This window comes from Tamandua tetradactyla, chromosome 3 (genome assembly GCF_023851605.1).
Source record: "Tamandua tetradactyla isolate mTamTet1 chromosome 3, mTamTet1.pri, whole genome shotgun sequence".
Lineage (NCBI taxonomy): Eukaryota > Metazoa > Chordata > Mammalia > Pilosa > Myrmecophagidae > Tamandua > Tamandua tetradactyla.
In genome coordinates this window covers 163,233,127-163,247,700 of record NC_135329.1, presented here as the reverse complement: position 1 = coordinate 163,247,700, position 14,574 = coordinate 163,233,127, and positions in this window count along the sequence as shown.

Here is a 14,574-nt window from a genome sequence, read left to right as displayed (position 1 = left end):
CAATCTGTTTGACCACGGAGTAAATTCAATGAGCTACTTGAATTCATCGACCTAGTCTCCCTCTCAGAAACATGAAAGATAACCAATGATAATCAGGTATTTGGGGAAAACCAACAGCCCCAAATAGTAGGAAAAAGGTGAACAAGTAATGTGGGCCAAAGAGAACAGAAATAATTCAGTAACAAAACAATTTTCAAAAAATATTCTAGTGATCCTCAGATATTATCTATAAAATAATGACAAAGTTTTATGCAAAGAGATGATGTTTTAGCTTGCTAAGGCTGCTGAAATACAGATATCATAAAATGAGTTGGCTTTTACAAAGGAAATTTATTAGTTCATAAACTTACAGTTCCGAGGCCATGAAAATGTCCAAATCTAGGTATCGTCAAGATGGTACCTTCTTCCTGAAGACAGGCTGCAGGTGACCTGGGACTTCTCTGTCTTATGGCAAGACACATGGCTTCTGCTGATCTCTCCCTTCTCTTGTGGATTCATTGCTTCCAGTTTCTGATTTTAGTGGCTTCCTCTCTGTTTCTGTGATTTTTTCTTTCAGCTTCTGTATCTGTCTCTCTGTGTTCTATGTCATTCTCTCTGTCTTCTGTGTTTTTCTACCTTCTGTGTCTCTCTGAATTTCATCCTCTTATAGGAAGCCAGTGAGAGGATTAAGACACACCTGGGTCATGCCTCAACTGACCTAACCAAATTAAAAGGTTCTACCTACAATACTGTTACACCCACACAGGAATGGATAAGCTTTAAGAACATGGTCTTTTCTGGGGTCCATAAAGCCTTTAAACTATCACAGAAAAAAAGAAGAAATGATTGGAAATTAAAAAAAGAAATGATTGGAATATGATTATCCCCCCCCAGATTAATAAAGGATGGCTTAAAAATAGAGCAAAAAGGTAAAGATATAGAAACTATAAGTGAAAAAAACACGACTTAGAAGATGAATTCAGGATTTCAAACATGCTTCTGTTGAGAAATTAAATAAGAGGTAGCAGGAAAATGGAAGAGACATATTGAAGAGAGAGGAGAAAAATTTTCTGATCTGAGGAAACTCATTTCTGTTTTCAGCTTCCAAGGGACCTCTGAATTTTGTCCAGGAAGAATGAGGAAAAAAAGAAATACTCACACCAACATATAATCTCATTAAGATTTTACATAATAAGGATAAAGAGAAGATTCTAAAAGTAAACAGGGAAAGAATGTTACCTGTAAAAAAAAAAAGTAAAATGTTCCATTTTTTGTAACAAAGGATAAAAGCATAATGATGTAATATGTTTGCTCATCAGATTTGTTAGAAGCTAGAAGACAGTGAAGTAATACTTTCAGAGTTTCAAGAGAAAATAATTTTGAATTTTTATTTTATACCCTGCCAAATTATCATCAGCATGACATAAGCAAAATAAAGATATGCTTACATGTGTAAAGATTACAAGTGTATTATCCATAAGTCTTCTCTGAAAGCATTACTCAAAAATGTGCATTAGTGGAAACTGAAAAGGTAGTCTAAGAGAGAGGAAAGTATCAAACTCAGAAACAAAAGCATCAGACAAAATATTACCCAAGTATACAATAAAGTGATTTCCCTGCATGACATGTGTAGCAGGCTTAGAGAGCAGTTGGTTCAATTAGAATATGAGCTGGGGGCTCTAATAATAACTTCAAGAAGAAATTGAATTGCATTTGGCATTTATTAAGAACCTGCATTTGTCTTAGTTTCATGATGAAGAGTGCATGTATTTCTTCACTAATAAGGGAGAAAGAGCAACTAGAAACTTAAAGACAAAAGGAAAAATTGTACAAGAAAGTCATTTTCTATACATGAAACAAAGTAAAGCACGGCATGATCCTGAGGCATTGTTGGAGTAAAAGAAAAGAAAACTAATTTTACTTTGATTCTTAAAACATATGAGTAGCACAGATTTCCTGACATAGTGTTACATTTCTTTCCCCTGAGATCCTATCATGATACTTGAAACTGCAACAAATAGTATTGACATAATGATAAGGTTCCATACGCTGTATGTTTCTAATTTTAGAATTAGCTCTAAACAAAGCCCAGAAAACTTAATTATAGTTATACAACAAGGACAGGGTGTACTTTAAATGTAAACATTGTAAATACTGACATAGCGGAAAGTAGGGGTAGAGGAGTGAAGGATAACTTAGAGTCCTATTTTATCATTTTATAGTGAAAGATTTAAGATACTATCTAAAAATGATGAAACAAAAAAGAGGATTTAAGAATATTATTTGAAATTATGAAAGTTAACCAAGGAAATAACTAAAAAAATATAGAATAACCAACAAAACCTAGGAGAAAGGTTAGGAAAAAGCAGGAAGTAGTGCAAATTGAATTACTTATCTTTCCTAGTGGGTCATTGAAAGATACTTCCGAAGTTGCTAAAACAAGAAGAGATTTTTTAGTAGTCTGGGGAATTAGATGTAGCTGGCTTAAAATAGACCCCTCTAGTAGATCCCAGCAGTTTCCCATATCTTTTATCTGTACGTTTATTAGCAATCTCATTCTTCTCGAATACAATTCTTAATGAGTTGAGCAATTTAATTAGTGAGGGAACAACTTAGACTGTTCATTTGGAAATTTAGGTCTAGGAAGGCATGGGCAAACTTTTTTCAAAAATCTATTATTGTGATGTGTTTATGATCATTGAATTGACTAAACATATAACAAATTTCCTTTTTTTTTTGAAAGTTAAAAGTATATTTGTGTAAAGTAGAAGGAAAAGACTGGTGTTGGAACTGTATCCAAGTTGACTGCAGTGTTTATAATGAAAACATATATCAAAAGTATTATAAAATATGTTGTGATATACTAATTTCCATCATATGCAATTTCATATTGGCTACAGCATATAGGTTATTTAGATTTGGTACTTCTTTCCCTCCATTCTTATTTCCAACCATCCTTTATTTTTTCAATGTTTTCTCTCCTTCTCTCTTTCCTGGCAGTGTTCCAATCGTAAATTGTCCAATGTCATGCATTTTTTAAAGCTTTTGAAACTTGGGTTTTAAGTAAATTAATGCTCAGCAAAGCATGTAAGTCTTATAAACAGTTTTATGCAATATATTAAGTCAGTAAGGTGACGTGCCTAATGTAACATGTTGTAGAAGTTCTAATTTTAATTTCCAAAAGAGTAAGTAAATAAACACTCAGACATGAACTAACCTGCCAGTGTCAACACATAAAGTAAAAGTTGCAGCTTTCACGTGATCATTAAAATTCTTTACGGGCCTGAGGCATACATGAAAAACAAACCCGCCCAAACACAGAAAGAAACATGATGATGAGGTAAATACTGAAGAACTAAGAATAGAAATAATGCAAAGCGATTCTCTCTAGTTGGAAAAGATGGTAGAAAAACTATTACTTTCATCTATCATTTACTGTTCATGCCATTCTCTCTTTTTCAAGCAGCAATAGCAACCAAATCCCAAAACCAACCTCCTCTAAAATATGTTTATGACTACCTTAACAATTTGGTTATGGACTTTAGTTCTTTCAGCTTTTAATTAATTTCAGTTAGAAGGCTCTTTTTTTTAACCCTGGGATACCTGATATGTCTTCTAGTCCCCCTTTTCATGTATTTTTTTCTTTTTTTTTCATGTATTTTTATATTTTATATTAATATATATTAGTTTCTAAGTAGAAACATTTGTATTCATAATTTAAATTTGTTACTTTAGTTCAGAAGCACTAACTCCAGAATATAATTTAGGACCTGGCTAAAGGACAACCTAACATGGTGAAGTCAACAAACTGATAAGAGAAGCTTATTGCAAAACACTCTTGAATGTGGCTCAGTGCAGAAACATCGCTTTTCAATGTCAAAATAGAGGCAGAGTTCACTGGAAAATTTGGAGCTGAAATGAAGCATGCCTAAAGTAGAACCCTTGAGCAAACACTCTTTTAGCTATTCCTCATAATCACAGTTTTTGGAGGCAGACATCCATTGTGAGGTGAACTTTTTTATCACTTCCAGTTTTCAGATGCAGAAAGCGATGGTTCCCAGAGAAGCAGACACATCCCCAGCCACAAATCACCATCAGTCATTGCCCAGATCAGACTTAACCAACAGCACTCACAAAACAATTCTGACTATTGCTAGTTACTTCTTGAGACCCTGTATCTTGCTTAAAGGTAAACAAGTCCACAGGAGAAGAGGTCATTACTTTGCATTTTCCACAATTTATTTATCTCATTAAAATGTTGTGGAAAAAAAATCTAAATCTTATAAAATTCACACCTATTGTCCCTTATAATGTCTCACTTAAGAGAAGATGAGTTTGAATTCCAAAGGGATTTAGGTCATTGAGTTCTTCTTTGCAAGTCACTGAGCTCGGCACAGGAAAAATTAAAATAAATAGGATGTTAAGGATATGCAAGACATCATGATTTAGTGGTTGATAAATAGTGGTTGAAAATACATGTTGATAAATATCTGTATTGTAACATGGATCTTTCTGTGATTAAGATATGCATAGGGTACTACGGGAGGTCAGAGTGCAATACTTAGACCAAGCAGAAACTAGGAGAGGCTTCTGGGAAAAGATGCTCCTTCGTTTGTCTCTGTTCTGTTTCTTTGTTTATTAGTATTTATTTGCTCATTAAAAGTTCCAAATAATACATGCAAACATGAACAAGAGAGTAAAACTTGCTCTAATTCTCTTTATCCAGGGAAAATCACAGTTGACATGTTGGTAAATTGTCTTCCAGTCATCTGTATGTGGGGTTAGGGTATACACACAATTTTATATAAATGTCTACATGCTGTTTAGCATTGTGATTTTTTTTTTCATTAAGCAACATATCTTGGACTAATCATTTCAGAGTAATGAATTTTTAAAATACCACATTTTCATGACTGTATAGTATTCTATTTTATTTTGTACCTTAATTTATTTATCAAAATACAGGTAGATTTATTTTTTTGCTTTTGCTATTTTAAATAATGACGCAAATATCATCAGTGCACATATAACTTGGGGTACTTGGCCAATGATCTTCATAGATAAACCTGTTTGCCAAACTGCCCTCTGGAAACATTGAAACAATTCAAATTCCCATGTTTTCCTACACCTTTGTCAATACAGAATTTTGTCAATCTATTACGACTTTGCCAGTTTGATAGACAAGAAATTGTCTTTTTATCTTAATGTGCTTTTCTTTAATCATTAGCAAGCTTAAACCTCTTTTCACAAGTTTTTTTTTTTTTTTTTTTTGGCCTATTTTATATTTTTATTTTTGTGCATTACCCATGCATGTTTTTCATTGACATGTTTATCATCATCTGGTTGATTTGTAAAAGCTCTTCATATACTAGGGATGATCCTACTTGTCCGAGATGTGTACTATATTATTTCACCTTTCTGCATATTTAACTTTATTTAATGATTTTAAAATGTTTGTGAATTGGGTCTATTGGTCTTTTCTTTTTTGACTTTGACTTTTGTGTGGGTTTTAAAGAGATCCCTCTACATGAAGATTTTTTAAAGTCCATGTTTCCTTTTGGTGCTTTTGTGGTTTTAGTTTTTATATTTAAATACTTAAGCTATCTGATGTTTGCTGTGGCATAAAAATTGAGGTAGGAATTCTGCTGGATACTATTTGGATTTAAAACACTGTGTAGTAATAATGATTAAGAGAACAGATCCTAGAGTTAGATTGCCTGGCTCCAGATCCTGGTTTCATTGCTTACCTAGGTGAACCTGGATAATTCACCTAACGTCTTTTTGCCTTTGCTTCCCCAAATGTAAAATGGAGATAATAACAGTACCTATCTCTTGGGGTTGTTGTGAGAACTGGATATGATAATATATGTAAACTGCTTGGAATAATACCTAGAATATAAAAAAGCTCAATAAGTAGTAGCTATGAGGTTGTAAATGCACATATATATGTGGGATATTTTTCTGAACTCTATTCTGTTGAATTCACTAGAGTCTAGTTATTCATGGGTTAAGACTAATAAATCTAATTTTTATATCTCTATAACATATATGTGGACAAGTTCTCTCTTCCATTCTCTTTTTTTTCAATGGTTTTATTTAAGAAAACAAATAAGACACTTAGGACCACCAAAAATGGATATCTTAGTTAGCTTATCCATAGGCATATTTGAATGAAGTATCCAAATAATCATTGTAAAACCTGTGTGTTCTAGTTTGCTAGCTGCCAGAATGCAACACACCAGAGATAGATTGGCTTTCAATAAAAGGGGATTTATTTAGTTAACATATAGTTCTTCAAAGGAAAGGTAGCTAACTTTCAACTGCGGTTCTTTCTTACATGGGAAGGTATAGGACGATCTCTGCTGCTCTTCTCTCCAGGCCTCTGGGTTCCAACAAATTTCCCCAGGGTGATTCCTTTCTGCATTTCCAAAGGCCTCAACTGAGCTGTGAGTGCTGAGATGAGGTAATGCTTAGCTACTTGGGCTGTGCTACATTGAGCTCTCTCATTTAAGCACCAGCCAATTAAATCAAATATCATTCACTGCAGCAGGCACGCCTCCTAGCCAACTGCAGATGTAATCAGTAATAGATGAGTTTCTCAGCCATTGGCTCATGTCCACAGCGATAGATCTAGACACTTTCACCTGGCCAAGTTGACACCTGAACCTAACTACCACATGTCTACCCCTTGTCAACTTGGCAACTATACACATTACCTTAAACAATATTAAAGTGACAAAAATTCTCTTCTGGCTGTGGACCTATGAATTTCAAAACAAGTTATCTGGTGCCAACATGCAAAGGAGGAACAGGTTTTCACTTCCATAGGGAGAAACTGGAAGGAACACAGGAGTCATAAGATCCAAACAGTTCTGAAAACCTGCAGGTCAAATACCATCAGATTTCAAAGTCTGAAAGTTATTTATCCTTCAGCTTTAGAAAGTGGCAGTCCCGCAGTCCCACCCTTTCCAAGGGCCTATGCAGTGGCCTGCCTCTTTTCAAATCAACCTCAGGGAACATTGAGGAGACCACCTTTTTCTCAGTTCCACTCTCTCCAAGCATTGGAGCCACACCTGGCCCTCTGCCATTTCCTGGGCACACACTCAACCCCTTATGTAGTGGCAGCCAGGCTCCTTCCAGTTCCCAAGGAGCATGCTATACCTTTTCTAAGGCCTGAGGCAGCAGTGGAGGTGGGAAACTCATCCTCGCCCTTCAGGACAAACTCACCCTCTCCGTGTATATGGGTGGGTCCACTCTCCTGGCCTGAGGTTTCTTGGCTGCAGACCCAAACTTCCATGGTTCTCACCCTGCAAAGTCCAATTTGTCCCTTTTGTGTCCCCCTTTGTCCAGATTAGCAGTGGTTTCATTTACACCAACAGTCTCTTCAAGCACTCCAGGATTTCTCCATCATTCTCTTCTCCATTCCTCCAAAATCTTCCCCTTATCCATCCAAAACACCATTCCAACATATCTGGTATTTGAAAATCACAACAGCACCCCACTCCTGGTACCAAGTCTGTTCAGTTTGCTAACTGCCAGAATGCAACACACCAGAGATTTATCAGCTCTCAATAAAAGGGGATTTATTTAGTTAACAGATAGTTCTTCAGAGGAAAGGCATCTAACTTTCAACTGAGGTTCTTTCTTACATGGGAAGGCACAGGGTGATCTCTGCTGGTCTTCTCTCCAGGCCTCTGGGTTCCACAACTTTCCCCAGGGTGATTCCTTTCTGCATCTCCAAAGGTCTGGGCTGAGCTGTGAGTGCTGAGATGAGGTATGCTTAGCTACTTGGGCTGTGCTACATTGAGCTCTCTCATTTAAGCACCAGCCAATTAAAACAAATATCATTCATTGCAGCAGGCACGCCTCCTAGCTTACTGCAGATGTAATCAGCAACAGATGAGGTTCTCATGCCATTGGCTCATGTCCACAGTGATAGATCTAGACACCTTCACCTGGCCAAGTTGACACCTGAACCTAACTACCACACTGTGTTTGCAGAGTAAGTTTCATAAACCAATTTAAAATTAAGGCAACAAGGAAAAAAATCTACAAATTCAGAGAGTAGAGTTTCTTAAATTCTAAATATTAAACACTATCTTAAATACTATTTAATTAGCCATCAAAACTGCACATTCTTAAAATATCAAGTAGAAAGTGGTTACAAATATCAACTTTGCTATAGTAGTGACCTCTGTTACTAAAATTTTCAAGTTTTGTATTTCAAGAATCTATTTTATCAAAAATTACTATAGCTGCCTAGAGTTTTTTTTTGTTGCAAAATACAACACATATACAAAGCAAAGGGAGAAAAAAGCAATAATTTTCAAAGTACACTTCAACAAGCAGCTACAGCACATGCCCCAGAGTTTGTCATGGGCTACCATCCCCTCATCTCAGATTTTTTCCTTCTAGCTGCTCCAAGACACTGGAGACTTTACCAGGATGTGGAGAAATTGGAGCACATATTCACTGCTGAAGGGAACGTGGAAGTCAGTTTGGTGATTTCCTCAGAAAACTAAATATTGAGTTGCCCTATGACCTGGAAATATCAATACTCTACATATACCAAGAAGAGCAGAGGGCAGTGACATGAACAGACATTTTCATACCAATATTCATAGCGACACTATTCACAGTTGCCAAGAGATGGAAACAATTCAGGTGCCCATCAACAGATGAGTGGATAAAGAGAATGTGGTATATACATATGATGGAATATTATGCAGCAGTTAGAGGAAATGATATTCTGAAACATATGACAATGTGGATGAACCTTGAGGACATAATGCTGAATAAAATAAGTCAGACGCAAAAGGATAGATACTCTTCCATTCTTTTTCAGAATTTTCCTGCTTCTTCCAGCATTTCTATTTTTCTAAATGAACTGGAGAATCATCTTGTCAAGTCCTAACAAACTCAATGGGATTTTGATTGACATTGTAGAGAATAAACTGTTAGGGAAAAAAATGTGACCTTCATAATTTTGAATTTTCCTTTCTTTTAATTAGGTATGTCTTTCCATTTATTCAAGTTTTTCTTTTAATTACTTAGTAAAAGTTTATGGTTTTCTTCATATAGATCTTCTTCATTTCTTGATGCTAAATATTCTGAGCTATGTCTTGAAGGATGAACAGGAGTAGGTCAGACAAAGAAGGAGAAAAATAATTTAGTAGTGTCTCTTTAACTGTCAGAAGTCATAGTTATGCTTGGAACACTCCTACTTCTAGAAATAATGCTCTTCAGTCAATCCACATGAGATACAAGCAGTGAACTAAACTGAAAAAAAAAGTGGTATTTCCTGTAAAGAAGTGGTATGGGGCAGGCAGCCAATGTAAGAAATATTTATGCAGCTGTTGGCTGACCTAGGCCAAGAAAACTTCTGAAGACAGTTAATAATAAAAATGTTCAGCTTTTTATGTACTATTGATGTTTAAGAAAAATGCAAAGTCCAGTATGTTTTAAAACTGTGTGTGCAAACCAAGGAATCTGAATATGATAGATGTGTGCTTGTGGGTGTTTTGAACAGAGCTGGACTTAGGCAAGCCTGTGAAGTGGCTCTTGTTTTTCTTGATTTGCCATTTGATCTTGTTTTCACCCCATTCTGCATCAATTTCAGAAGTGTGGTCTTGGAATACCACAGCTGCAGTCTAAACTCCTGCTAGGTACTGGTCTTCTGTGCCCTGCTCAGGCTAACAGTAAGCAGAAACCCCTTCCTCAAATGTCTAGTCATGAACAGCTGGTCTTGTTTTTTAGCCAAATCATAAACTAAACAACAAAATAACCATCTCACCTGCTCCCCCTCCCCGCAGACGATGTACCTCAGAGCACTTTTATGCACAGTTGCCCTTTAGACCCCAGAATTTTAAAGAGATTTATGATTCCCCCACCCTGGGTCTTTTTACTTCTATTCTCTATACCCATCAGGAGTATAGGTTTGTATTCTCTACTTCTCTCCTCTCCTCCCTCAGCCCTTAAAAAACATTATGTATATTTGATTAAGGGAATTCATTTCATTCTTAGGGAATCCTGCCCAACCTATAACTCATCTGTTGAAAAATAATAATAATTAGACCATTGCATAATTGTTGCCTTATTATTATGTATCACTTAATACTGAGTTAAGAGTAAGTTTAACAGTTACTTGAGAAAACTTTTCTATGGAGTCATTTTTGAGATCAAGATTTGGAATTACCAGAGAATTATTTCATTGAGAGGATGGAACAAATAAACCTTTGGTCTTATTTGAATTTGCCAGAATTCTGAAAAAAAACATTAGAAAAGAATAAGGATATGATGAGCATAATCTTTAAAAGTAAAGCTAGGCTTTTGGTTTGGCTGAAGAATGGGTGGGTACTCGTATGGTACTGACAGAAGGTAAGGAAAGCCTGGGAATGGCATAGTATAGCGGTCACAAATACCAGCTAGAGACATCTGAATTAAAAATTTATGAACAAGGGGGAAACAAGTTATGCTTTTTCAGCAGAGCGTTTGGAAGGCCAAGTAGAGCACTCAGATATAGTTTAGAATGGAGCAGAGAGAGACTGAGATTATGGGAAGCACCTTAACTCACGCAGGGGAAAAGTAAAAAGGGCTTTGAACTAGGACAAGGTAGAGAAAGACAATTTACCCACCAGCCGCAGAGACAATAGGGTTTCTAGAAAGACTGGATATAGGTGAGTATGAAGACCCCAAGGTTCTAAGCCCGGTTGAGGGCAAAAATAATAAATTAACAGAAACAGTGCAATAGGATCGAGTAAATGATATCAGGTATTCAATTTTGGTTTTGTAGAGTTTCAGATGCAAACAACTGGAAATATGAGTTTGTAGCTAGGTAGAAAGGTCAAGGCTAGAAAAGGAATTTAGGAATCTGCTGCCTAGAAGTCATCACTGAAGCCAAGGAGTAAATGGAGTTATGTGGGATAGAGCCGTGAAAGAGAACAGGACTGGAATATAATTTGAGGGAAAGCTTACACCTGGGAGCTGGAAGGAGAAGTGCGATAAACTGAAGATGGCAAAGAGTGAGAAATAAAGCAGGAAGGAATTCAGGAATGAAGATCAGGAAGGGGAGCCAAGGAGTTTTGGGAAGAATACCAGCACATGCCAGAGGTTACAGGGAGATAGGAAGATGATCATTTAATGAGTAGTATCAAAAAGCTTACTCCCTCTAAGCAAAATGATCTCCATTCTTAGAAATATGTTAACTCTGTGTCTGAAGTGCCATCATGCCTTTATTCCTAGTTCTTAAAACCTAGCAATTGGTACTTTGCCCATTTTCAGTCCTAGAAAATTGGTCTCTAATAAAATCTGAATTAAAATGACTGAAAAATTAAACAATTTTCCATAGCTTTTACCCTGATAAAGGCCTAACATTCATAAATGTATGTCCTTCCTCTAAAGGCAGAGAACAGAAAGGATGACATATGCACTGCACAGAAAAGTGAGAGAGAAACATTTATGATTTTTCTCCATTTCTTTTAGTTGGGCTTCCTAGAACATGAGTAATTGGTATCAAACATGGATTTTATAGAACAAAATAAAACAACCAAATAAACAAAACTCAAGGTAAGCCACAATGTATTTCCTCACTGAAATCTCGTGACCCCCAGAGAAAACAGAGTGACTCAGTATAATCTGAAAAGTGTATTCCCATAAGCAGTTAAAAATGGCTTCATTTTCCAAATCCACTTCATTTCCCAGAGACAACTGCTCTTTGTCTAGAGTTTACATTGAGAAGGAACACACAGTTTTGGAGACTAAGTCACTGCCACTATTACTGACTGCTTACCCTTCTTTGCCAATCTAATAATAAAATTGGCCTGTCCGCAATGATTGGCAATTGCATAGCTGAACCATCGGAGTTGTTATAAAAATAAAGCCAGATAAGTTGTCCATTAACAAGTGAAGGCTCCGAATAGATGATTTTAACAGAGGAAATGATTATGATTCCTGGAAATGTACCATTGGAGCTGCCTTTTGATATTCAATGCTGCAGAAAAAATAGACCAACTGACATTTAATAAAGTGGTCTTTTGTACAAATGTGGACATTTGTAGTTCATCATGGTTGTTCCTCGTTTGGCAAAAGACTCTCCCTATACAGTGGAAACGTTTCTTAGTAGTTAAGTTGCTGAGCTGGTGGCTTCCATGGCAGAGATACTTTACTTTGGGTGCCCTTCAAATACATTCAGCATTACACATTTCTACTTACAAGACCTTTAGAAGTTGCTCTGAGGCCAAAGCTTTTCTTCTTATACAGAATGTCCCTGGTTCTGAAAAGCACTCCCTGAATTTAAAATATGATTTTATAAACCATGGTATAAATTCACCTCTAGCCAAACATGGCTAAAATCTACTTTAGGCTCCTCTTTTCTCAAATTAAAAAAAAGTCAGGGCTTTCAAGCGACCATAATCTGCAGAATCCTTATTTATGTATGAGAGTAGTACAAATAGCCTACGAAATAATACTGTCAAAGTAGAGGTGACCGGACCCAGGAGGTTACAGTGGCTTGTTGGTGACCCCGTGGTGACACTCTCTCTCCTTCCACCCTGCCTATGGACATACAAAAGTCTTTTCCCAAGTTCACGTCAATTCTCTGCCCAGTGCTTCTCAGAGATGAAGATAAAAGTAGCAGTCTTACACTGATAGATTTTTTTTTTTTTTTTTTTTTTTTTTGCATGGGCAGGCACCGGGAATGAACCTGGGTCTCTGGCATGGCAAGTGAGAACTCTATCACTGAGCCACCATGGCCCACCCTACACTGATAGATTTTTAAACTGAATTACCACAGATTTAATGGCTTAACACAATTGATCTTATAGTTCTGGAGGCCAGAAGTCCAAAATTCATTGCACTGGACCAAAAACCAAGTGTTGCCAGGGCCACTCTCTCTCCAGAAGCTCTATGGGCATTAGGGGAGAATTTATTTCCTTGTTTTTTCCAGTTTCCAGAGGCTGCCATCCCTCCATGGCTTGTGACTCCTTCCTCCACCTTCAAGGCCAGGAAGGTTGCATTATGAAATCTCTCTCTGACTGACACTCTGCCCACAGTATCACACCTCCTTCTCTGACTCTGACTCTGCTGATTCCTTCTTTTCCATAAAAGGAGCCTTGTGGTCACATTGAGCCCACCCAGATAATCCAGACAATCTTCCCATCTTAAGATCCATAACTTCATCATATCTGCAAAGTCCATTTTGCCATGTAAGCTCATCTATATACAGATTCTGGGAATTAGAAGGTGGATGTCTTTGGGGAACCATTATTCTGTCTCCCACAGAAATGGATTCAATTTTTTTTTAAGTCCAAATTAACATATTTCTGTAGGCCCTAAGTTGTGATATCTTGTTAACCTCTGGTTATACTATCTCTGAGAATCCTTTAGACACCTGTGTATCTGATCCAACAGTTGGTCATTGGATATCTGAAGAAAGAGGAATGGCTGCAGCTCACGTTGATTAGTAGTTCGCAGAGGAAACTTGGACATGATGCGTCCACATCCACCCTGGATTCCTTTGCATGTTGGAGAATTCCACAAACCACCCTGGACTGTCCGGCTGGGGCATTTCAGGGTTTTATTATAGATGGGATGACTCGGGGTAATGAACAGAAGAAAGGTTAACCACTGAGAACTTAAGAATGGGGTTTCCTGAAAGATTTGAGTGGCAGAGATCACAAGAAAGACACAGACCTGGGGAAGGGGAGCAAGGTTGTGAACTGGGGGAGTCTCATGTAGCAGCCACTGCAAGGTTAAATTTATTGGGTGCTTTGCCCCCGCATTTTTTCTCTTGAACTAAATTACTCTTTTCTCAGTCCAGTGCTCTCAGTTACCTCAGTAGGTTGGTAGAGACTGGTACATCTATCCTGCTTTGTGGGGTGAAGATGTGGAAGACAAATGGTGGAGAAGAAAGTCCTATCCTATTTTCTTGTCCCATGTGAAGAGGTGATAGCCGTCAAAGATGACTATGATTGCAAGTTCTAGATGATTTCCAACTACAAAGTGAGCCGTGCCAGATGCCAGAGCTCTAAGAAGTGGGAGGGGCAACTCTTGAGTGTATAGTTCTGGAAAGATAAAGGGAACAAAGTCTGTTCCCAAATACCCAAGAGGCAAATTTCTCATTGCAGGGAGTGGGGAGATGAAAGAGTTGGAGAGGGGACTTTAACACAGGTTATGATCACTTGCAACATTTTACATGCCTGCTAGGGTGACTTGCTACTAATCAGATGTCTACCTTTGCCTTCGACTAACCATTTTCAAAGTTTTGCATACTGGTTTTCTGACATTAGTTCAGAGGGGTTTAGGGAACATCAGTGAATCATAGTTTACAATATTATGCTCCATTTTAAACATCAGCAGAATACATTTTCATTCACAATGAACAGAACTTTGATCATATGTGACCTCGTTCAGTTTTGGTTTCCTCTTTAGTTACTGAGAATTCAAGAGTTGCCCCAGTGTTTTAAGGGAGAAACGGGCATGCATGTGATCTGACACAATGAGTGAGACAGCCGCCCTCATAATCATGATCTGATAAGTCAGCTTGCTTCTCGGCTTTGTTGGTAGCTTGTATGGATCTGGCAAAGAATGAAAAGGCAC